The following is a 26,918-nucleotide window of genomic DNA, read 5'->3' as shown; positions in this document are numbered from 1 at the left end:
CTCTCTTGGGTAGCCAGAGGAGGTCAGAGGTCAGAGGAGGTCAGATATGGCCTCCTCAATCACAGATAGCCACGCTGTGATCAGAAAATACAAAATTGGAGCAAACCTTTTTCTCAAAAAGTGTAAGAGTGTTAAGGAACAAGTAATTTGAATTTGAGGTGTCCAAGTGGGATCTCCTGCACACCATCAGATAATAGGTCTAGAGCTCAGAAAAGACACCTGGGTAAACAAAAGAAGCAGTGAGTGGTAACAAAGGCTACTGCATGAGTAAAACCACCCAAGGAGAGTGTGTTGAGTGAAGATACTAGGCCTAATGCGAAACTTTGAGAAACACGAGCATGTAAAGGACTATACCAGGAAACTGAGGAATATATATATATATATATATATATATATATATACACATATATGGCAGATAAACTTCTATTTTTCAGATAAGGAGACTGGGTCTTGGAAAGACTCCACAGCTTGCTGAAGGCCATCTCACAGGAATGGGACAGAGGTGAGCCTCAGCCTCTATCGGTCTGGTTTCCAAGTCACTCTTTCCTGTAAGACTCAACTGTGACTGTACAAATAGGTACAACTTCCTGTTAACCTTTTCCTGGTTTGAATTACCCTTCCCAGATGCTAGTCACAATCTTCCTTAACGATCAGTAGTTTTTCTTCCTTGTCTCTCTCCTTTAGATGTTAGTAATCAGAGGACATGGCGACCTAAGAAAAAAGCAAAGCAAAGATAGGACTCATCTGAATTTGATTTAGGTTATCTGTTGTTTTCATTTTGAACATCTTACCCCTAACTTACATGGTAAATCTCTCAGTTTATAAAGGGGTGCCTTTATGTTTAATGAGTTTATTAAGGGGCTCCTTTATGTTTAATGAAATCAAAGAATTGTTGGCGTTGAATTATGGTGCTGGTGAAGAATATAGAATAGACCACGGACTGTCAGAAGGTACACAACTGTGTTGGAGGAAGTGCAGCCTGCATGCTCTTTAGCACCAAAGAGGATGCTATTTCCTCATATTTTGATTTGTTATCAGGTAGCACCAGACCCTGGAAGGACATCATACTTGATGAAGGGTCAGTGAGAAGAAGATGGACTGTCACAAGGGCTGCAACATGGGTTTCAAACATGGCAACGGCTGATGATGGCACATGACCAGGTACTATTTTGTTTTATTGCGCAGGGGGTTTCTATGAGTACGGCCCTGCTCAATGACCCCTAACCGAAACAACACCATGCTTCACGGGACAGTGGGATCTACCATTCACCCATATGTTCTGAACTAGAACTGCAGTGTCTTAAGTGTCATTACTAAAGGGCTCTATAAGGGTAGAAATATTAGGCAATAAGAAAATTAGCTTGCATACTTTGGGTTTTCTCACCGGTCTCTATTATGAGGGTATTCTCACCATGTTTAAGCAGAACAAGATTTGCAGTAGCTGACAGGATGGCAGGAATAAATGAATCGATAATGTCCCAGAATTGTGGACACCAAGAATTTGGTACCTGAAGAAGCCATTGCCTTCCTGGTCTAATGTGAAGCGAACCTGGAAGGTTCCTTGACCAGTCAACGCACCTCCTTTATTGAGATAGTTTATAAGAGAGGTTCAAAGTGCAGGCTCTGGAGTCAAGACACACTGTATTCACGTTTGATTAGCTGCTAGGATACTTTCTCTGAACGTGTTTCCTTATCGGGTAAGTGGATTAAGTAGTACTCATTTCCTTCAACTATTGTGAAAATTAAATGAGAAAAATGTCTGAAAAGAGCATTCAGCATGTTGCCTAACACATTCAAAACCAAACCCGCTGCATGGCGTTGACCCCGCCTCATTGTGACCAGAGAGGGCAGGGTAGACCTGCCTCACAGGGTCTACAAGGTTCTTTCCTTGAGAGGAGCGCTGTATGTACCTTTCTCTGCACAGGACGGCGGAATGAACCGAGGACCCCAGGGTAGTGCTTAACTGCTGAGCCAGAAAGAAACCCAGCATATATCATTAGCCGTCAGAACCACCTTTTTGCGTGTTGTTTTGCCCAGTAGTAGGGTGGAGCAGGACCACTTGCGAAAGTTACAGTACCGAACCCATTGAAGTGGAATGGATTCCGATTTTTAGCAACCCTAAAGGGCAGAGTAGAACTGGAGCAAAGGGTTTCCAAAGTTCTCATCTGTGTGGAAGCAGATGGGCACATTTTCCTCTAGGTTCAAAGTGCCCACCTTTAGCGCTTGACCACTAAGCTACCACGGGTCCCTGGTAATGACCGTGAATCGGGACGCGGAAGCGCAGTGGCTATCTGAGTGTGTCCTCAACAGGTTCTAGGAGTTTCCTAATAGGCAGTGGCCTCTTCCTCACACTTGCCGGTAGATTTCTTTGGGGACAGTGGCAAGGCCTAACGGGCTGGGTTCTTGGCGAAGAGCAAGCTCGTTGTAACCACATCTAGAATCGGTATTGAGAAATGAGATCCCCGAAGGTGTTGAGAAATCATCCCGACCTCCAATGCTGGGATGTCGACCCGTTCACCACCTGTTTCCTTGGGGTTGACTGCGCTCGAATGAAATCCAGCACAGCGGCCGAGCACGGTGGGGCTCCCCACTCCCTTGTGGAATCTAGGAAATCCATCCAAGCATCCAAAGGAGCTATCTTCGAACGGAGTGAAGACCTCAGTATGTGGCTGCTTGTGGGTGGGGCTCAGGGCACCCAGTCCAGGAGTTCTCGGCGTTCCTCCGGGGCAGCCTCCGCCCCGCTGTGTGAAACTCCTCCACGCCGCTCCCTGGGTGCAGATCGCGGGACTGCACAGCGCCCAGGGTGCACAGCTCCAGGGAACCTGCGGTCGGGCCTGGGGGAGCCTTTGCCGGGAGGGTTGTTTGGGAGAAGAAACCCACCCGGTGGGGATTGGGTCTCTCCGGTGCTGTGACGTAATGCGCTTCCTGCTTTCACATTGCAGTGTGCATGTCTGTAGTTGGGGAGTCTGAAGATCAACCACTGCATGCCAAGATAATCACTGCTACTATCTAGCAATTTATTTTCCCTGAACCCACTGCCACGGGTCCAATCACCCCGCCCCCGGTTCCAGGGTTCCAGGCCTTCTGGCATTTCAGGCGGTATTGTTCTCCCCTCCCCCCAGGAAGGCCGCCTCTGCGCACCGCCAGCCCAGCTTCAGGAAACCGCAGCGGCTTGCGGCTCAAATTAGCGCTTGGGTGGTGTCGCTGCATACCTTCTGCTCCCCAGCTTGTTTGAATTTCCAACCCCCCGGCTTTGTGTGAAGCAAAAGCAATGTCCCAGCGGCAGCGCTTTCGCCCCTTCTCCAGCCATCGAGCTAGGAAGTGAGTGAAAATCGCCCTGAAACACGAATGCACGTCCTGCCCGTGCCCAATACCCCACCAAGCCCCCCACCCCAGGGTCATAACGAGCGAGCGGCGGCCACCGCGCCACACTAACTGCAGCTTCGCGGGCACCGCCGCACCGCCGCCGCCCAGCGGAGCCCGGGGAGACTCCCATGGGCTCTTTAAATACGATCTATAAATACTACGAGCGCTTGGCGCCTGCGTCACGCCAGCACAGGCCTCCGATTGGTTGTCGTAGCCCCGCTTATTTGCATAGCCGGATTGCACAACTGGGCAGCGACCTCCGCCCCTCGAGCTCGTGGCCTCGCGCCCCTCCCCCTCAGCGGGGCCGCGGGCGGGGCCAGACGGGTGCCGGGCTTGGAGCGGTCGCTGCGTCCAGAGTCCCTTGAACTGGGGGAACCTTGTTAGTGTGGAGCCGGGCGCCCGCCGCAACTGGGACAACCTCCCAGGAGGATGGAGTTTGGCAAGCTGGGAGCGCGCACATTTTCGACCGTGTGCTTGTGCTTTCGGCAAAAGGACAAGGCCGAAAGTTGGGAGGGCTCCTCCCAACAAACGCTTCTAGGTGGCTGGCCCAGGTTGACTGTGAACCACGTGAGGCCTGGACACGCACCTGGCCAATGACCTGCGACTTAGGGTGTTCAAAAAACAACAACAACACGTTTTCTGCAGGATCACGCAAGAAATACATACACGAGTAAACTCGCTGCTATCGAGTCTGTTCTGACCCAATCGATATCACTAGCTAGCTTGAAAACGAAACGAAATGGATGAGGGGAAATGCCACCGCAAGACTAGTTTGAAACGGAGTGGCACCCGGCAGCCCGTGTGCAGTGGTCGGCAAAAACTCCCTACTGCAGATTTGGGACAAAAATCCCCACTGCAATTGAAAATGAATAGCTACTCAACTCTGCTGGGAGTTGGTTAGACTGATCTGGATCCGTGTTGGAGATCAGAAAGTTTCAAGGGACGCCTGCCATTGATCGCGTGAGAGAAATACGCAGCTATTATACCATGGAGGCTTCACATTGTTCCTGGATAAACGGAATTTAAAGATCATGGGATTTCCCCCTCCCTCGTGCATTCATTTTAGGATGTTATGAAGCCATTGATGTCATTGACACGTACACAGAACAGGGCCTATTTCTGTCATATACTGAAAAAACTTTGTGGTTGCATCTATAGCCTAATGAACTCTTTACTTCTGAAGAGAGTAAGGATAACTTTTAATTCCTTCGTTTTGTTTAAAAATGTTTTTCTGGCTGCAATGTGCACAGCATATTCTCAGGTCTCAAGCCTTCCTGTAGCCATATCCTACGACGACTGCTCTGGGATGACTGCTAAGATGTATGTATTGGTGTCTTGTATATACTTGGCTCACAGTTCATATTAGGGGAACGAAATAGGTACCTTTATTGAGAAAAATGTAAGCATGTGCTGAAAAAAATCGTATTAAATTATATTTTATAAATATTCTGACATCCACCCGCAGTAATGCTCAAAGAGCAAATGGATTCGTTATTTGAAGAGAATTCTACAACTACCATGTAAAGTAATAAACAGTATATATATAGTATCTATACTTTTAACTCTACATATCGATATGTATAGCTATACACCCAAACTCACGGCCATCAAATCTATTTCAACTGACAGCGACCCCTACACACACTAAAGGGTAACAAGAAGAAAAGAAACCAAGGGATTTTAACATAAGAGCTCCCCCTGCTGTCCAATTGTTTGTGGGCAACGCTCCTGAAAACTTTAAATCATCTGAGGTACATTATGAGTGTGTACTTTAGGATAGCTTTCATTGAGAATATTCCTTAAGCTATTTTGTAATTGTAAGCTTTCTACTCATCGGTGCTCAGCAAGTGTGATCATTCTGATATATGACTGGCAGTGAAATATACCTCAAATAACTTTTTTATTTTCGTAGTAATATAGACCAGTTTAATCTTTTCATCCAGTCGCCATTATCTTATAAAAGATGTAACAGCCATTATTTATGCTTTAAAAGAGGCCAGTATAAGAAAACATTTAATTACAGAAATATATCTCCCAAGAAGTTTAATACTGTGGGCTATGAATCGTCAGTGAGCTGATTTGAACCCAGACTAATTGTAATGGTCTCACACCAGCTGCTTCCCGCTCAGAGGTCTGCCTTTGTCTTAGTCACTGCTTCTCATCCCCAAGCGATGAAAAAATGCACCATAACCTCTGTGTTCTAGGGAATCATTTCTCCCATATAAAGCCTGCCAGTTTTACTGTATGTTGATATTTCTTACATTTATCCATGGTTTTCATTTTCCCTTACAGCCCCCCCCCCCCCCAAGGGAAAGCGCGAACGCAGTCTCCACTACCACAAATCATACAGTCGAGTTTCCCACATTTGGGGAAATCGCAGGGGTTGGCACATCTGCAGAGCAATGGATAAGCCTCGCCCTGGGAAAACCACCTTCATGATCATGTCATCTCCCCTGCCAGGTAAGTATCCCCTTAAAGTTTAAAACAATTTTATTGTGGTGAAGTATACATGACAGACATTTTGATGTTGTAACCATTTTTATGTGTGCACTTCAGTGACATTAATGACATTTGCCATGTTGTATAACTACCACCTTTATCTATTTCCAAGGTTTTTATCACTCCAAACAAACTCTGTACCACTAATCCTCCCTCCCTGTATCCCCTGGTAGCCACCAGTAATACTTTGTCTATAAATATGCCTGTGCTAGATATTTCATATGTGGAATCAAAATATTTGTCCTTTATACCTGACACATTTTCAAGGTTAATCCATATTGTAGACTGCATTTGAACTGTGTGTCCCTCTAAGTCTGAATACTATCCCATTGTATGTATGGAAAAGCTTTAAAGAAAGCTAGAGCCTGGGTAAACAGAAATCTGTCAGAGAAGGAACACTCAAATTCTTTCTAGCAGAACAGGAGATGGGAAAGCGCTAAGACTGTGTTCTGCCAAAGATAATTGGTGAGATGTGGACAGTCGATGAAGTTCCGGCATTCACAGATTTCACTTGTATGTATCTATTTCTTGACGGGCACTTGGGTTGTTTCTGTCTTTTGACTGCAATGAATCATTCTGCAATAAACCATGTTGATCTCTTTGAATCCCTGCTCTCAAGTCTCATGGGTCTAGACCTAGGAGTAGAATTGCTGGGTCATATGATAATTCTGTGGTTAGCTTTTTGAGTCGGTAAAATGCTGGACCATATTCTATATCCTCCAGCAAAGCATGAGGTTCCCATTTCTCCACATCTTATTCGTGTGCATTCTGACAATATTCGTGGGAGTCTTGGTGGTGCCATGGTTCAGCACTGAGCAGCTAACGGAAAGGTCAGTGGCTGCATGAGCCCGAGATGTGACGGACAGTCTGCTTCTGAGAGGATTTACAGTTGTGGGAACCCTGTAGAGGCAGCCCTTCCCTGTCTTCTCAGGTCATTATGAGTCAGAACGGACTCGGCAGCACTGGGATGTGGAACATAGTTCAGTGTGCCCCCGTAAGGTTTGAAAACTTATTGCACTTCCTTTGCACATCCATTTCTTTATTGTCCTTATGAATATGCTTAGGTGAGGATAGATTTAAAAAAGACGTCTCAAGTAACTATACACAAATTCTACATCTCGGCTGTCACTTCCAAGGAGCCCGGCAGCACAGTGGGTGACCCTTGGGGTGCTAATCCCATTCTTCCAGCTGCTTTCTGGTGACGCACTGAAGGAACTCTGTTGCTTCTGCCATGGCTTTTTTTTTTTCTGACAGGGAGATTGCATGTGATGTGCTTAGGGGGTGTGTACATTCACTTTTGGCAAAAATACTGTATGAAGGGTGTGCAAGTGGTGTCTGACCTCCTCTACTTTCAGAAAAGGAAGGAGACCCAATCAAACCCAACAACAGCCCGAGGCTGAGTCCTGTCCAGTCAAACATGCCTCCTCCCTCCTCCCTTCTTGACTAATTCTGACACCAAAGCATGTGTCCTAGGGCACTCCCCTTCTCTGTAGAGTCCCATACTTCATTGCTGTGGCCCCATGGAAGTCACCGACTAGACTCACGATTAGGAGATTTATTTGGGGAGGTAACAGGCTACTTACAGTACAGGATCAGGTATGCTTAGTGGCTCCTGATCAGTTCTTCAGTCAGGAGAGCCGTCTCCCCGCCACAGTCCCAGGCATGCCTCTCTCTGACCCTAGGCTTCTCTGCCATGCCATAGCATTGGCCTCTGCCCTGCTCAGACAAGTGTTACAACACTCCCTTGTTATTATTAGGTGGGATCGAGTCAGCTCTGACCTATAGCAGCAACTCCATGCACAATAGAATGAAACCCTGCACAGTCCTGTGTTATTCTCCAATTTTCCCTATTCCTGAGCCTATTGATGCAGCCAATGTGTCGATCCATTTCGTTGAGGGCCATCCTCTTTTCAGCTGCCCCTCCACTTTCCCAATCATGTCCTTGCAGCCCCCCGACAATATGTGCCAAGTATGTAAGATGAAGTCTTGCTATCCTTCCTTCTAAGGAGCACTTTGGCTATACTTCTTCCAATACAGGTCACTTTGTTCTTTCAGTAGTCCATGGTACTTTCAATATTCTTGCGATAGTTTATTGTGCCAGCCTGGCCGATAAGCACAAGTAGGATTAATTGGAGGGCGGAGAGATAAATGGCTCAGTGAGCCTCGCCTTGCTCGTCTCTCACTCTTTAATCATCGGACCTGCGTGCAGCTGCCTTGCTTGTTCTGTGCCTCAGTTTAAAGGGGTACACTACCTGTGGGAGACCTAGCCTGTGGACTGTGTTGCTGTAAATTAAGGTCCTTTAAGCCCACACGATTGGAATGTTCATCTGTGGAGCTGGGGACCGACAGTTGGTGACCTGCCTTGCTGCTTGCTGCCTGGGTATATCTAACCCTGTTCGTGCTACAGAATGGGACTAGCGACTGGCGGCTCTCAAGGCTTGAAGGACTGCTAGTGTCTCACTGCTTTATAATTTAACTGTTAATTTCTTGTATTATCTATCTGTATATAATTTAATGGTTCCTTTCTTGTGTTATATATCTATCTTTATAAATATATTTATATATAATTACTAGCAATCTGGTTTTGTCTCTCTAGAGAACCCTGTCCAACACAATTCTACTCTAGAACCACAATTCAAATGCATTGATCCTTCTACAGCCTGCCTTATTCAATGTCCAACGATCACATGCCTTTGATGCAATGGAGAATACCATGGCTTGGGTCAGTGGCTCCTTAGTCCTCAAAGAAACATCCTTGTTCTTCAATTCTCTAAGGAGAATTCTGCATATTTACCCATTGCAATATGTCTTTTGATGTCATGATTGCTGCTTCCACGAGCATTGATTGTGGGGCCACGTAAAATATAATCCTTGACAACTTCAATCTTTTCTCTATTTACCATGATGTTAACGATTGGTCCAGTTGTGAGGATGTTGGTCTTCCTTACATTGAGCTGTAATCCATCCTGAAGGCTATGGTCCTTGATCTTCATCAGCTAGGGCTTCAATGCCTCTTAACTGCCATCAAGCAAGATTGTGTCAATCTGCACGCTGCAGGTTGTTAGGAAGATTTCCTGCAATCCTGATGTTTCACTCTTCCTCATAGAATCCAGCTTCTCTGATGATTTGCTCAACATGCAGATTGAGCTAGTATGATCCGAGTATAGAACCCTGATGTACACCTTTCCTGATTTTAAACTATTTGATATTCCCATGTTCTGTTCACATAACTGCCTCTTTAACCCTGTACAAGTTTTGAATGAGCACAATGAAGTGTTCCGGAATTCCCATTCTTCTCAAGGTCATCTACATGGTTATGGCTCACACAGACCAATGCCTTTGCATAGTCAGTGAAACACAAGAAAACATTTTTCTGGTATTGTCTGCTTCGAGCCAACATCCACCTGACATCAGTAATGATATTCCTTGTTCCACGTCCTCTTCTGAATCCACCCTGAACATCTGGCCACCCCCTGTCAATGTACTCCCTGCAGCCATTGTAGGATGATATTGTTCAAGATAGTTAAGCATTCTGTTGAATCATCTTTCTCTGGGATGGTTACAAATATGGATCTCTTCCAATCAGTTGGCCAAGTAGCTGTCTTCCAAATTTCCTGCCACAGACAAGTGAGGACTTAAGTGCGTCATCAGCTTGTTGAAACATTTCAATGGGAATTCCATCAATTCATGGAGCCTTTTTCCTTTTTGGGCTAATCCTTTCAGTGCAGCTTGAATTTCTTCTTCCTTTGGTTCTTGTATTGGGTCCTTGTTTTAGCTGAACCAATATGCTGTCTCCTGAAATGAAGCCATGTCAAAGGCTTCTTTTTGGTGTAGTGAGTCTGTGTATTCTTTCCATCTTCTTTTGATGCTTCGGCATCATTTAATATTTTGCCTATAGGGTTTTTCAAGATTGTAACTTGAGGCCTGGATTTTTTGTGTTTTTTCCATTTGAGATATGCTGAGCATATTGTTCCCTTTTGGTATTTTAAGTCTATGTTTTTTCACACTTTACTATAATGTTTAGCTTTGTCTTCCAGAGCTTCCCTGCAAAATTTAGTCTATTCAGCTCTTTGAGTTCTTCCTATCTTCAATTTGCTTTAGCTGCTCCACAATTTAAAGCACGTTTCAGAGTTTCTTCTAACATCCACTTTAATCTTTTCTTTCTTTCCCATCTTCTGTTTTCTTCATGAATGATGTTCTTGATGTCCTCCCACAAGCCATCAAGTCTTCTGGTATTAGTGTTCAATGCATCAAATCTGTTCTTGAGGAGTTTTTGAAATCCAGGCGGGGTAGACTCAAGGTCATATTTTAGCTCTTGTGGGCTTGTTTTCATTTTCTTCAGCTTTATCCTGAATTTACACATGAGCAATTGATGGTCTGCTCCACAGTCAGCCCTTGGCCTGGTTTTAGCAGCTGATACTGAGCGTCTCCATTGTGTCTTTTCACAGATGTAGTCAAGTTGATTCCTTTGTATTCCATCTTGGGAAGTTGAAGTATATAGTCACCGTTTGTGTTGTTGAAAAAAAGCATATGCTATGAACAAGTTGTTGGTTTTGCAAAATTCTATCATGTGATCTCCAACTTGGTTTCTAACACCAATTCATATTCTGCAGCTACTGTTGCTTCCTCTTTGTTTCCAACTTTTACATTTCAATTGTCAATAGTAATCAATGCATTGTGATTGCATGTTTTATTAATTTCAGACTGAAGTGGTAGGTAGAGTTCTTTAATTTCTTAATCACTAGCTTTCGTGGTTGGTGCATAAATTTGAATAACAATTCAATTGATTAGATTTCCTTTAAGGTAGATAGATATAATTCTATCCCAGACAGCACTGTGCTCCATAATTGATTTTGCAATGTTCTTTTTTGACAATGAATGTCATGTCATTCTTCATGAAAATGTTATTGCTGACATAGTAAATCATATGATTTTCTGATTCTAAATGGCGATTACCAGTTCATTTCAGCTCACTAATGCCTAGGATATCTATCTTTATGTGTTTCATTTCAATTTTCATCACGTCCAATCTTCCTTGATTCATACTTCACACATTCCAAGTTACAACCCTTAGCAGGTTTTTGCAGTGGTCCCTTGAGTCTCGCCCGATCATCAAAGAACGATCCTGGAGGCTCCACTCCCACGGGATTTACCCAACTCTGGTCAAAGTTGCCAGCTCCATTCCAGAAATCAGCTCCTCTCCAATCACGTTTGAGTGCCCTCTAGGGCCCATCTTCTGACGCCGCTCTGCCCCCTTCAGGAGGCGTTCAGTATCTGCCCTGTTTCCAATCTCTATATAAGGCTTTTCAGCAGCTCCTCCATTTTAAGAGGAAGCTCAGTTTTTCTTGGTTGTCTGTTCTTAGTCTGGACGCTCCACTGAAACCTGTCACTGTGGGTGACCCTGCTGACATCAGAATGACCAGTGACACAGCGTCCAGCATCACAGCAACCCGCAAACTATCACGGTGCAGCACACTGGCAGACCAGTGGTGGTCAGTGCGATAGTTGGGTTTTATGTCAAGTTGGCTGGCCAGGATTTTCCCATGATATGATCTCACATAATGGGGTCAAATCCAGGAAGGTGTCTTTTTGGAAATAGCTAATCAGTTGTGGGAGAATAGATCTTACATTGGTCAAAGCATTGATATACTGTATACACTCGAGTATAAGCGGAGGCACCTAATTTTACCACAAAACTGCATTAAATGTGTGCTGAAAAAGCTCAGTTTATATATGAGTATATACGGTAATTGAGGGACTTTCCTTTAAGGGTGTGGCCTACTCTTTGTAAACATTGATGGTGTGTGGAAGCTAGCTTACTCCCATTGCTGTATTTGGATCCTGCATCTGGTTCCTTGACCCCCTCTTGTGTCGCCTGCCCATCCCAGTCAGCACACTGCCAGCCTTGAATTCATTATGCCAATCTCTGATTCATTTCGTTTAGCATCCACCAGCCTGTGGTCTTCCTGCTTCATCTTACTGCATTCTGTTCTTTAGCCCCTGCAGTTACAGGAGACAAGACATTTTCAGTAGACATCTAACCCATGGACTTCAGTCAAACTGGACTTATCCAATTCTACAATGGATATCCATTTCTTGATATAAATCTATTTCTAAATACATACAAGTGTCAAACTGACATTGATTTTGCTTCTTTGGAGAACTCAACCTAATACATCTAGGAAACTATGGATATATGTCAGGGCTTTAAAATGTTTTTTGGGGAAAAAAAGAGTGTATGGAAAAATTCCACTGTTTTTCCATTCCATTTCCATGCCATTTTTGAAGCAACTTCATATATTGTACATTATTTTAAGTTTAAACTATAGTGAAAGGCAATTTGGCATATAAACCAAATGAAAACCCACCTCAAGTTGATTCTGACACATAGTGACTCTGTAGGATCAAATAGAGTCACCCCCATAGGCTTCCTAGACTTTAAATCTTCATGGGAGCAGAAAGCCTCATTTTTTTTCCATACAGAAAAGCTGGTAGTGTGAACTGCTGACTTTGTGGTTAGCAACCAACTTATAACCAAGTATTGCTTTTTTTCTTATAAAATAGGAAAAAGTTCGTTCCCTGATACTTCTGTCTGAATTTGTTATTTGCAAATAATTTTAGACTTACAGGAAATTTTCACAAATAATAGAGTTCCTGTATACCTTTCATTTGGGCTTCCCCTAATGCAATAATTTAATCATCATATGATAATCAAGAGCAGGAAACTGCCATTGTTCTAAGACTATGAGCTAAACTCACTCAAATTTCATTCCTGAGCTCCATCCCCCCTTTGTGGTCCTGGGATTCCATACTATATTTAGTTTGTACGTCTTCATAGTCTTTTCCAGTCAATGACCATACATTTTCCCAGGCCCTCCCCCGACTCCATTAATGACCTGACACTTCTCATGAGAGTTGGACAGTATTTTGTGGCATGTTTCTCAATTGGGGTTTGTATCCTATTTTCTCCTGATTAGATTGAGGTTTTGAAGTTTTACAAGAATACCCTTGCAATGACATTATGTCTTTTTCCTTTCATGGGGCATATGATGCCAATGTGTCTTAGTACTGGTGCTCTTACCCTGTATCACTTGGGAAAGTTGTACGTGCTGTCTCCACTATAAAACTACTATTTTCCCCACTGTAAGTAATTATCTTGACACAGATGGTCTCTGACTCTTGATTGACTTGCGCTGCTTTAAAATAGGTAGGGGAAGGAAGAAACTTCCAATTATGCAAATTTATGCATACTTTAATGTTTATAATGTACTCTTTGAGGCAACTGTATGTTGAAGAAGAGGCTAAGTCAATCTTTCTTCTTCTTCTTCTTTGTAGTTTAAATGATTTGGTCAAGGCTGCAGAACTAAACTTGTATTCTTTTTCTTTGAAGAAATGTTGGATTTTCTGTCACTTCAGAGGGATTTACAAATATCCTTGCTCCTCATTTTTTGACTTGGTTAAGCTCCAAAGACAAGGTCCTTATGCCAAAATAGAGGATGAGCACATCAGATCACAGAATGGAGGCTAGCTGCCTCATTATTTAGCTACCAATGAACATCATTACATAATTTCCAAACCACATCATTGCATACCTTCCAAATCCCATCATTAAATAATTGCCGAACCACTAGAATAATGGCCCAGGCAAGTAGATACATAACCTCAACCATCAAAGCCAGTGTTAATTCTTGCCTGTGTCTGTGTTTGTGACTGCCAGGCATATGTGGCCTGAAAACTATTGTCATAAATGTGAAATGTCAGATAATGGGAGAACCGAGAAACTGGGAGTAGGTGTATAACCATATCATTGTGACAATGGAATCCAAATTAAATTTTGTTTAATATTGACCATTTAACTTAGTTTTCAAGTGCCTGCAATGTGTTAGAATTTATACAGTTTTAAAAATTAAGCTCCCTCTGAAATGCTAATTGAAATTCATGGCCCATCTTCAAAACTCATTTAAGGAACCAAGTGGTTAATTAAACCTTATTTAGATTGAGTGCTCTTTTATAGATGTGGAATTGACTTGTTGGCTGTGTGTCTGAGTTTGGTTTGTAGAGGCAGTTTGGTTCTGACAAAAGTGATAGAGGAACACTCTTTGAAAATAGATTGCCATGCTTGAAGGTAAACAAGTAACCATTTAGCTCAGAAGCAACAAAGCCCACATGGAAGAAGCACACAAGCCTGCATGATCACGAGGTGCCAAGGGATCAATTATCAGGCATCAAAGAACAAAAAATCATTTCGTTGTGTGCTCACCTCCCTGATACGATCACTGAAGACAAATGGGTGCATAAGTAAATGTGACGAAGAAAGCTGATGGTACCTAGCTATCAAAAGATATAGAATCTGGGGTATTAAAGGCCTGAAGGTAAACAAGCAGCCATCTAGCCCAGAAGCAACAAACCCCACATGGAAGAAGCACACCAGCCTGTGTGATCACAAGGTGTCAAAGAGATCAAGTAACAGGCATCATCAGAACAACAACAAAAAAAATCTTATCATAGTGAATGAGGAGGGGATTGCAGAGTGGAGACCGAAATCCCATTTGTAGGCCATTGGACATCCCCTTACAGAAGGGTCTTGGAGAGGAGATGAGCCAGTCAGGGTGCGATGTAGCAATGATGAAACATACAACTTTCCTCTAGTTCCTAAATGCTTCCTCTTCCCCTGCTATCATGATCCCAATTCTACCTTACAAATCTGGCTAGACCAGGGGATGTACACTGGTAAAGATAGGAACTGGAAACACAGGGAATCCAGGGTGGATGATCCCTTCAGGACCAGTGGTGTGAATGGCGATACTGGGAAGGGAGAGGGAGGATGGGTTGGAAAGGGGGAACAGATTACAAGGATCTACATATAACCTCCTCCCTGGGGGACAGACAACAAAAAAGTGGGTGAAAGGAGACATTGGACAGGGCAAGATATAGCCAAATAATAATTTATAAATTATTGGGGGTTCATGAGGGATGGGGGAATGGGGAGGGAGGGGAAAATGAGGAGCTGATGCCAGGGGCTTAGGTGGAGAGCAAATGTTTTGAGAATGATGAAGCAATAAATGTACAAATATGTTTTCCACAATTGATATATGTATGGATTGTGATAAGAGTTGAATGAGCCCCTAATAAAACAAGTAAAAAAAAGTAAAACAGATACACACAAAATAAAATTAAATTAAATATTTTGCCATGATTCTCATGGTTAATGCAAAGATCATGTACTAAGCCACTCTGGCAGGGGCAAGAGAGGCACCACTTAATAACTCCCAGTTAATGGAGGAAATCCAGCTTCTCTGTGGACAATGAAGAGTAGAGTCTCCTAGTTACTTCTGGGCAGGGCTTGTTAGTTCTCGTCTCTACTGACTCGGTGGTGGTTTGACTTCATTACTGATGGATGATAGTGAAAATTCTCCCCCAAAATAAACCCAAATGAATAAAATGAATGACTATCATGATGGCAGCACTTTTTGAACTATTTAAGATACGACTCTGCCAATGAAGTCATTGTGAGTAGCTTCTAAATAGACAGTAATTTGAGTGAAGGTGGAAAATAGTGCACTATCTAAAATATATCATTATTGGCATAAGTAATTGTGTAATATTACCCTTAATGACTATGATTCAGAGGGTCAAATAGATTTAAGTATTATATATGTGAGTAATAATTATATATGTGAGTAATAATTACCTTCAATGACAAGGTATTTTTAATAAAATTTAAATTTTCTTAAAATGTACATAAAATTAAATTTTAAATTCTCTCTGCTGAGGTTCCTTGGATCTTTGCTGGTACTTCTATGTTTCACCTGGTTTTAAACACTTTCATAACAGCTCGTTTTCATCACGGTTGCTTTTAAACTCTTGTTCGCTAATTCCAACATTGTTGTCCTTTTGTTGTTGGGGCCGTTTGGTCATCTTCCTTCATTCCAGTTGAACTCATCTGGTGCTTGTTGTAACTAGTGGTTACAGTTGAGGCCTGAGCATGTTTTGGTGGTATGTTACGAGGCTCTGGACATTACTTAAGCCTTCTGTTTTACCTGTTTTCTCAGACACCACTTTGGCAGGAGAAAGGGAGACACCACTTCATTACTGCCAGGTGAAATTAAAATTCCAGGTTTTCTCTTGACTGCCAGGGGGAGGGTCTCTTGGTTCTTTCTGGGCAGGGGTTGGAGTCCTGGGTTCCAATGACACATAAGTATGGGTGACCTCATTTCTGATGACTGCTGATCCAAGACCTCCCCAAAGGAGAGACCTAAAGATGCCCCAAGACACTTCAGAATTAAAGTTTTGAAAGCGAAAGACAAGGGACAAACCTTGAACAGCAATGAGAGAAAAACACTTACTGTATGTACTCGAGTATAAGTGACCTGACTATCAGCCGAGGCACCTAATTTTACCACAAAAACTGAATTAAAAATGTGCTGAAAAACTCTGCTTATATACAGTACCCATAGGAGAAAAACAATTTGAATGACAGCTGATTTCTTGTTAGAACCATGGAGTCAAAAAGGAGATTATGGTATATATGGAGTACTGAAAGAAAAGCACGTCCAACCATGAATTCTATGACTAGCAAAAATATCTTTCAGAAGCGATGGAAAAAAGAAAATTGCAGGTGAGAAAAAGGTAAAAGAACTTGCCATGCACAGACTTGCCCTAAAAGAATGGACATAACAATCTCTCTGAAAAGAAAGGAAATGATCAAAGAAGACACTTTTAAATATCAAGGAAGGAGAAATATGATTTAAAAATTAGGTAAAATTCTACAGGCTTTTCTCAAACTTTCTAAATTGTGTTTGAATATTGAAGTAAAAGTCACAACTATCTAATATGATTTTAAATGTCTATAGAAATGTATTTATGACAATGATGGAAAGAGAATGTATATCAAGGAAATACATTTTCTTTAATCCTTTTATTGGGAGCGCTTACAACTCTTAACACAATCCATCCATCCATTGTGTAAAGCACATTTGTACATACATTGCCATCATCATTCTCAAAACATTTTCTTTCTACTTGAGTCCTTGGTATCAGCTCCTCATGTTTTTCCCTCCACACCCCACCCTCCTTCCCTCATGAACCCTTGGTGATTTGTAAATTATTTTTTTTCTCATATTAATCACTGTCTCCCTTCACCAACTTTTCTGTTGTTTGTCCACCTAGGGTTCAGGGAGTTATATGTAAATCATTGTGATCGGTTCCCTCCACTTTCCCCTTCCCCTCCTGGTATTGCTACTCTCATTCTTGGTCCTGAGGGGTTTATCTGTCCTGGATTCCCTATGTTGTGAGCTCTTATTTGTGCTCTTGTGTAGCTGGATATGTAAGGCAGAATTTGGGTCATGATAGTGGTGGGGAGGAACCATTAAAGAACTAGAGGAAAGTTGTACGTTTTATTGGTGCTATACTGCACGCTGACTCCTTGTGACCCTTCTGTGAGCGGCTGATCAATCGGGGAGATAAATTTTCTCACTTAACTGGAACTAAATTAACTAAAACATCTAGTTAAAGAGGTAAACTCAAAAGCACTATCACTATCTATGAATAAGAACTAAATTCTAAATAATACTCATAGGAAATAATACTCAAGTAATTCATAGGAAGTCAGTACAAGAAAATAAGGAAAAACCTGAAAACAAAAAATGGAGAATTTCAGTCTTAACATATTAATAATTATAGCAAATGTGAATGGGCTAAATTTACCAACTTACAGGCAGATATTAGAAGAGTGGATTAAAAACGATGACCAAATTATATGCTGTCTAGAAGAAACTCTCTTCAACTATAACAATATGGATTAGTCAAAAAAGTTTCATGTAAAATTAATCAACATAAATTATTTTTGTTGTTAGGTGGCATCATGTGGTTGTGACCCACAGTGACCTTATACACAACAGAAGGGAACACTGCCTGTCCTGGGCCAGCCTCACCATTGTTCCTAAGCTTGATCCCATTGCTGTAGCCTCTGTGTCAACCCTTCTTTTTGAGGACCCCCGCCTCCTTCACTGCCCCTCCACTTTACCAAGCATGCTGTCCTTCAGGGCCTAGTGTTTCCCCACAACATGTCCAAAGTATGTCAGACGAAGTCTCACCATGCTTGCCTCTAAGGAGCACTCTGGCCTTACTTCATCCAAGATGGATTTGTCTTGTTAGCAGTGCATGGTATGTTCAATGTTCTTCTCCAGCACCACAAATCACCAGAAATTAGGGGTAGCTATATGGCTATAGGGACATTATATAATGACCTAAAGTCCATCTAGCAAGAAGACATAGACATCTTACATATGTATACAGGTAGTCCCTGATCGGACACTCTGCGTTCTGTTGTCAGCTGGTTCTAGCATCGGTGTTTGTTTGTTTCAATCATTTTGTGGGGTTCTTACAGCTCTTATAACAATCCATATATCAATTGTATCAAGCACATTTGTACATACGTTTCCATCATCATTTTCTAAACATTCTCTTTCTTTTTGAGCTCCTGTTTTTCCCCTCCTTTCCCCAACCTCCACTCTCATGAACCCTTGATAAATGATAAATTATTGTTATTTTCATATCTTACACTGCCTACTGTCTCCTTTCACCCATGTTTCTGTTGTTCATCTCCTTTGGTGGGGTTATCCATCCCCCTTTTTTTCCTCCCCCCCTTTCTCCTCCTCTTGGTATCGCTACTCCCATTTCTGTACCTGAAGGGCTTATCTGTCCTGGATTCTGTGTGTTGAGAGCTCTTGTCTGTACCAGAATACATGCTCTGGTGTAGCTGGATTTGTAATGTAGAGCTGGGGCCATGATATTGGGGGTGAGGAAGCCTTGAGGAACCAGAGGAATATTGTGTGTTTCATAGGTGCTAAACTGCACCCTGGCTGACTTGTCCCATCCTTGAGACCCTTCTGTGAGAAGCTGTCCAGTTGCCTACAGATGGGTTTGGGTCTCCATTCTAACCTCCCTTATTCTCAACAATATGATTATTTGTTTGGGGTCTTCTAATGCCTTTTACCTGATCCTGTCGGCACCTCATGATCACACATGCTGGCTTGCTTCTTCCATGTGGGCTTGTTGCTTCTCTGCTAGATGGCTGCTTATTTAACTTCAAGCCTTTAAGATCCCAGACACAATATCTTTTGATAGCTGGACACCAGCAGTTTGGCATCAGCTTTTATAGCTTGCTAAGTAGCAGTGCTTTGAACAGGTAAATTATAACATTGAACAATTGTGAATGAGCATCTGTTCATCATAACTGGTCTATGTTGTGAGTCATGGACTACCTGGACCTCCAACAACAGAGCTGGGAAATACGTGAAGTAGTAACGGAAAGGAAATATAGGCAAATCCACAGGTATAGCCAAAGATTCCAACACTTGACAGAACGAGGCAGAAATTTAACAAGGTTAGAGAACTCAGTAACATCATCAACCAACATAATCTAATCAATATATGCAGAACACTTTATTCCACAACAGTACAATAAACATTCATTTTCAAGCACAAGTTCCAGAGAACATATACTAAGAATATGACTTCCTGGGTCATAAAACAAACCTCAACAAATTTAAAAGAATTGAAATCACCTAGGTTTTTGTTATTAGACCAAAATAGCATCAGACTAGAAAGGAATAGCAGCAGGAACATTTCCAAACACACTCGAAAACTCAGCAAAATGAAGGAAAAAGTCGTTAAAACAATTTATTTCAAAAGACTAAAATTGGATGAGGGAGGGAGGAGTGTATCAGTGTACCCAGTTCCCATATTCACATAGTTACATGAATCAACACGAGTAGTATTAATGGGGTGAGAGAACTGCAGACCAATACAACAGAAAACAGCCCCCCAAAGCAGACCCACACAAATAGGCCCAATTGATTTTTGACCAAGGTACAAAAATCCAATGGAGGGAAAATACCTCTATTGTCAGAGGAAAATAAATGATGTTTGAGCCATTAGGCATCCAGTAGACAAAATGTGAATTTTGACCAGTCTTGTAACTTATAAAAAATTAACTAAAAAACAACTCAAAGCAGATAATTGAGTTAAATAAAAGTATAAAGATATAAAACTTAAAAACAAAACAATGGATTGTCATAAGATTTGTAAGAGCATCCCAATGAAATGCTGAATTTCGAGTAAATAAATAAAAAAATTAAGTTTTTAAAAAGAAAGAAAACAAGTCTTTGGGACCTAAACCAAACCAAACTCATGGCCCATGAATCAATGCCGGCTCCTATCAAGCCAGTAGGACAGTCTGCAGAGGCAGACTGCCACAGCTCGCTCCTGAGTAGTGGCTGGGGGATTAGAAATGCAAACCTTTCCGTTAGCAGACTCTCATTTCAACTGCTGTACCACTAGCGTTCTGCTTTAAGACCTAAGGCTAAACAGGGAGTTCTTAGACGTGACACCCAAACCTCGATCCATAAAAGGAACATTGATAACATTGGCCTTTATCACAATTAAAATTTTGCTCTGCAAAATACCCTAAAGGGATTAAAAAGAAGAGGCAGGGTGGGACAACCTATCTGTACCCCATTCACCTCAAATGGGCCAGTCTCTGAAATATATAAGGAAAATTCCAGCTCACTAGGGAAAAACAATTGGAAAATGTGGAAAAGACAGGAAACAGTGTTTCACTGTCGAGGATACACCTCATCCCAAACCACAGCAAACCCACTGCCACGGGGTTGATTCCTTCAGGAGAGCGTAGAAACGCCTGCGAGGGTTTGCGCGGCGGCTATGGAAGCTGATGGAGTAGACTGCCGCCTTTTTCTTCAGTGCAGTGACTTGTGTGTTTGAACAGCGGACTCTCTCCATTAGCAGGGAAGCCTTTTAGCCACTGAACCCAGTGGCTCAGTGAAAAGGGTATAGAGCTGCCGAGAAAGACGTGGAAATAAAACCACACTGACCTAGAGCTACATGTCTTTCAGAATAAAATAAGAGCACTTTATTTCCATACTAAAAATAAGTGTGTTTTAACTTATAAAATCTACAGGTATGATTGCAAATAAAAAAAAGCCCTAAAAACGAGGGGAACACAGACTAGATAATGCATGTGTTGCTCGTGGGACTGTGAAATGCGATTGACAACTGGATGACTAACTCGTTGCTAGGGGGAATGGAAAATGGCCCACATCCTGGAAAACAAGTCTGGCAGGTTCTTTACAAATTAATATGCAGTGCTTAACTACTGCACCACCAGGGCTGATAGCCATTGTTGTTCTCTCGAGCCTTTATTTCAGATAAGTTCCCATGGCCTTTAGACCATGAGATCTATATTGGTCTGAAATGCTCTCCTTTCCCATTTAACACGTCCCAGACAACTTCCCGTGTCGCCATCTATCGCTCTCTTTCCCATGACGACTGCAGAGTAGTGCATGGGAGGGCTAGAGAAGTCCATTGCTCGATTGATGGATTTTTGTGTTCTAAAAGTTTGCAGTGAAAATCCTTCTACATGATCACACATCCTTTGCACCCACATGATTAGTTCTGCAAGTTTTATTCAATGCATGAATCATAGTGTATGTAAATTATATTTGTTAGTAGTAACTTCACAATTACCTTTGTTGGCATTGTTTTAATATGTGAAATGAGAAATTTGATCTTTTTAGGCTATTGGCAATGCATTGCTAGGAAGCAACTTTCCCACAGAGCAGTTATTGTGCAGCCTATATATTTTCACTTCAATTTAGCTTAAATGGGGTGTTACGGTTGTCTGTCATCACCGATATATGCTCACTATAGCTTTGTACGACTTTTTGGATTTAATAGCAAGGCAGAAAGCAGAGAACCTTCATGCTGACCCTGAGCCAGGGCTGGTCCTAATTTCAGTTAGAATGAGCAGACACCAGGAGTGTTTGGGGCAGCACAGGACCAGTACTGGTGCCCTGAAAGGTCAGGCGTCTCCTAGTCAAGGTTGGCTACCTTTGCTTAAGCACTTGACTATCAGCTTCCAAGTAGGCAGTTTGAGGACTTCAGAAGATAGGCCTTTGACTGGTTTCTAAAGGTCAGAGCCTTGAGGAACAAATGGAGTGGTTCTGGGTGCCTGCACGGGGCCTTGCTGAGTTGGAATGGACTCCACAAGGACTCTTCCCTCCCCTCACCTTTTGGTCTCTTCCCTCTCACAGCTGCCAAAATTTGTTCTCCGTCGACTCACAGTCATGGAGTCGATGCCGACTCAGACCGACCATCTAGGACAGGGTAAAACTGTCCCTGTGCATTTCTGTGACTGTCACCATTTCCAGGATTAAAAAGCACAGCCTGCCTCCCAAAGAGCGGCTGGTGGTTTCAACCCGCTGACCTTGCAGATTGACACGGAATCATTATGTCACCAGGGTGCCCTTGTCTTCTGAAAAGATTATCTTTGATGCTTAGTTTGATTGATTCATATCCCTCGGGGATCCGTGTTGTAAATCTTAACCTCCGTGTCTGTGGTTATAGTCATATTTAGGAACAGTTCTCTTTGCTATTTATGTTAATAAGGCAGGATTAGACTAGAATGCATTTTGATCCAATCTCCTTACAGAAAGGGAGTTGACGCAAGTGAGCATGGGAGAGATGGGTATGTAAAAATTAAGTAAGATAGATACCAAGGCGTGTGGAACCAGAAAGAAAAGGTTAAGAGCCCAAGCCCTTTCTTGTGCTGGCAGAGAGTAAAAGCACCCCTCAGCCAGCAGCCTGCAGCCTTCTAAACTGTGGGCGCTAGGTTAGAAGAGCAGCAGGAGAACGGAGATAGCCATCACCTCTCACCCTTTCATAGGGACTCAGCCAAGTGAGCTGTTCCTTCCGTGACATTTGCTATTTTGATTGTGCATGGCGGACATGAATGAGCAGACACCAGGAGTGTTTGGGGCAGCACAGGACCAGTACTGGTGCCCTGAAAGGTCAGGCGTCTCCTACACAAGGTTAGCTCAGCGTCTCCCTTTGCTTTAACTCTGTTCTTCCCATTCTCCCATTGTTTCCATCTTCCCATGAACTCCATGAACTCTTTCTGATCCGTTAGGCTGTGCACATGCATGATGTACTTGTGGGCATGATCTGGTCATTGGGGTCATGTGAACTCCCCACTCTCCCCAGAACAACTAGCCAGAAAAAGAAAGACGATACCAATTCAATAGAAGAACTGAGCAGGACACTCACATCTTAGAGAATGTTATGTCCATTCTGCTGCCTGTTTCCTTTAGAAACATACGAGACAACGCTCACAGCTTGTGTTGGGAGAACATTCTTGGAGGTTGTGTTATGAAAAGATGTTGAAGCCCAAACTTTTGGGGCTCCTTTGAGTCTCATCCCTTCTTCTTGCAAGCCTGTGGCATGCAGGGCTGCCTGCTGCAGACCACCTAAACTACCAACGTAGTGAGGGTCACGTTGAGCTTGAAGTGAAGCTAACGTCCAGCTGCTCCCCTGCTGTCATGCGTTCCCTTGTCGCCGTCATTTCCCCCTTTAAGTTTGGGTGTCTGCTATTAAAGCAATCATGAGCCCAGATACCTATGCTTTGCAAACAGAACTGTTCTTGGAAACCACGGTTCCCATGTCTCCGTATTAAAGAGTGGCACACGTGCGTGTTCCAGGCCCCGAGTACGCACTGCTCACCGTTCTGTTAGCTGTTTTGAAGGAAACTATGGAAGAAAAAGGATGGGCTGTTTTGAATGGGGGTGAACTGTGGTCGCTGCCTTTTCCTCCCCATTTGCCCTGCACGTACCTTGGGAAGGAAAATGCAGAAACCCTCTTTCGACTGCCCTCTTGAGGAGAAAGTGGCCCCTTAGGCTCAGAATGACTCCGGACAAGCAGGATCTCCGTGTGTAGCAGGAGTGGGTGTGGAGGAGAACAGGATGTTTAAAAAGACGCTGGGAACAAGGGCTGTCCTCAGAAAGCAAAGCTGGGCCTGTGCTTTGAGTGTCTCTAAAAGCAAGCTGTTGACCAAGGGAAAGGATAGTAGAAATGTACCCGGAACGGGCCTTGTTTGAATCTCTAAATCTGACTGCAGTTTCTAAGGTGAACAACTTATGTAAATAAAACCGAAAATACCTCTTAAGTTTCCATACGCCATATTTTTGCCTTCATTTTTTATTTTTTGCCCGTGGTTGACATTCTAGTTTAGGTAAAGCTTGTACCAAGTGTGTAGATGGTAAAGATTTGATGAGTGGACCTGGGCTTTTATGTCCCCAGTTTAAAATACCTTGTGAAAACTAGTCTTAATTAAAAAAACCAAATTGGACTGGGGGAACCGATCGCAATAATTAACATATTAACTCTCCCCATCCCACCTCACCCCTGGAGGGACGAGCAACAGTGGTTGAAGGGAGACAGCAGATGGTGCGAGAAAATATTAAAATAAAAATAATTTGTAAATTATCAAAGGTTCACGAGGGCAGGAGAGGGAGGGAGGGGAAACAAGAGGAGCTGATACAAAGAGCTCGAGTAGAAAGAAAAGGCTGCATATGTACAAAGCTGCTTGACACAATGGATGGATGGATTGTTCTGAGAGCTGGAAGAGCCCAAATAAAATGTTTAAATAAAAAAATAAAACAACAAATAGGAATTTTGATATTAAAAAAAAGAAACTGGTCCCATGAAACACTGGACTTTATTTGTCCTAATATTATTTTATATTATCCTAATATTATTTATCCATTTCTAACCCTTGTCATGACTTAGACTGATATAGTCTGTCTAAATCCAAATTTATTATGCCCCTTTTCCTTTGATAGCTCACCAAATTTGTTCATTTTCTGAAGAGAGACTAAGTTCTTTCTTTTTGTCAGGCACTGGGAGAAGTGCCAGGACTGCAGTGGTAAGTAAGAGAGATATAGTTCCAGTTCTTAAGGAGCTTACATTCTAACAGAAGGGACTATATATCATACAATAATTTACTTGGTGATTATGGACTTGTAATTGAGACAACTGCCATGAAGGAGAAGTGCTATGCATGGGCATAACTGAGCAAACTGATCTGATTTGAATAGTCAGGAAAACTTCGTTGGTGAAGTAGAATCTGAGATGAACTCTTATGGGATGTGTGGGGTCTGCCAAGGGGTGTCTATAGCCTGTAGAAAGGACCTGAATTGGATGATGTGGGAATGTTAAAGAAACCACTAAACACCTGGGGTGGCTGAACCCAAAGTGTCGTTTGGTGAAGTAGGTAAACTTAGAGTAGGCAGGCATATAGGGTCATTATGAGATGGAATCCACTCGATGGCAGTAAGTTTTGAGTCTGTAGCTGAGAATAACTACAAAATAAAGTGAAATACAGCTAAGAGATGGAGAGAAAGACGGATTCCTGAATAAATTAGGTAAACTCTTAGGTCTAATCAAGTCGAGTTCACTCCTTCTTGGCATGTACTCCAGTGAATATGACACACCCACCACCACCACCCCTGCCATCACCATTATTTTTGCAAATTTTGTTTGAATTGAATCTGTCATTTGTCACCAGAGCCAAGAACAATACTGGCCATACAAGTGGCTGCAAGGAGACGGATTTGGAAGGCTATTGTAATGATACGGGTGAGGGATGATATGGTGCTGCTCACACCTTCAGTTTCCTTGCTGGTTCACATTCTAGTTGTTCAATTCATATTAAACAGAGTATAGAAGTTTTCAAACGATGATTACTGAACTATCTTTTTCTTCCTTCAATTCTGTAAGAGTTTTTCTTTGGGTATTTTGGGGCATCCTTTTCAAGCAGATATATATTTACAATTGTTATATGTTTATGGGGGATTGATGCTTCATCATGATGACATCTTCATTTCTCTCTACTAGCAATTTTTTAAGATGCCTATAACTCAATTGGATTACTGTTTGCATGGTATATTCTCCTTTTTGGTTCTGAGGAGGCTGACTGAGATCATGAGGATTTGGAAATGATCCTATGAAAGTTATGAATATTTAGGTTGAAAATAAAAAAAAACATGGTAACCATAATTTAAAAGTTTAATTTTAAGTAACAGATGAGCATGTAATAAAATTATGTAGTAAGACAAAATCAGATAGTACGAAGTGAAAGGTTAGAGTTTGCCCCACCAAAAACTCTGCTCTCCTTCCTCAGAGCAGCCACTTTCAGTTGTTTATAAAATGTATGTTTGCACAATTATGATACTCATAGCTACATGTTTCCAGAACTACTCAGAACATATTCAATACATTTCATTAAAGACACATACACTTCTTTGGTTGTCCAAATAGAAATATTTAAATTCAATACGTTTTCGTCTTTTTAAAATATTTCCATATTGTTTTGTTTTTTTTAATCATTTTATTGGGAGCTTGTACAACTCATCACAATCCATCCATCCATCCATCCATCCATTGTGTCAAGCACATTTGTACATTCGTTGCCCTCATCATTCTCAAAACATTTGCTTTCTACTTGAGCCCTTGGTATCAGCTCCTCATTCTCCCCTCTCTCTCCCTGCTCTTTCCACGTTTTCATCTTAACAGTATTTTATGAATACTATTCCATGTTGGTAAAGATTGAACTTATTCTTTTGGGAGTAGTTGGATTTTTTTTTAACTTAGGTAGGCATTTCCATTTCAAATCCTTAACTTTGCATTCCACAGTCTAAACTACTAATCACTCCCTCCAACAGCTTACTCCTCCCCCACTCCTTGATTTTCCTTCTCCTGCCTGGGGATCACACCACCTTCACTTCACTCAAGTCAACACCCATCAGTGATATAGCCCAATGCTTTTTCTTCCTCCCTTGCTCTCCCCTTGTTAGAAATAATCCAATTAAAAAGTAGGCAGAGGACAGGGAACAGTTAATCAAAGATGACATGCAAATAACTAACAAACATGAAGAGATGCTTATTATAGCTAGTCAAATCAAAGAAAAGACTCCACCTTACCCAGATAATGACAGTAAAGTTAAAAAAAAACATAAAATAACAAATTCTGGAGAGACTTCCAAGTTTAATAATCTCATATGTCTAGTAGGGCTGTAGATATGTATTATCAATGTAGAAAAATGATATGGTGCTACCTCAACAACAGGGAATAGAAATTCCATAGGACTCAACAATTTCTGTTGGCTCTCTATCCTAAAAAATTAAGTCATAACATGAAC

The 26,918-nt window shown here is 42.1% G+C and overlaps 1 protein-coding gene and 1 non-coding gene across 2 annotated transcripts in view; both read right to left on the bottom strand.

The window, feature by feature from the left end:
- Nucleotides 1-26,918, bottom strand: part of LMNTD1 (lamin tail domain containing 1) — a 153,161-nt gene that overhangs the window by 7,019 nt on the left and 119,224 nt on the right. The window lies entirely within an intron of this gene.
- On the bottom strand, nucleotides 5,673-5,834 carry LOC142451907 (U1 spliceosomal RNA). The gene has a single exon (XR_012785012.1). It is a non-coding gene; the product is annotated as a U1 spliceosomal RNA (small nuclear RNA).

Source organism: Tenrec ecaudatus, chromosome 6, assembly GCF_050624435.1.
Source record: "Tenrec ecaudatus isolate mTenEca1 chromosome 6, mTenEca1.hap1, whole genome shotgun sequence".
Classification (NCBI taxonomy): domain Eukaryota; kingdom Metazoa; phylum Chordata; class Mammalia; order Afrosoricida; family Tenrecidae; genus Tenrec; species Tenrec ecaudatus.
This window is presented reverse-complemented; position numbering and strand designations above follow the sequence as displayed.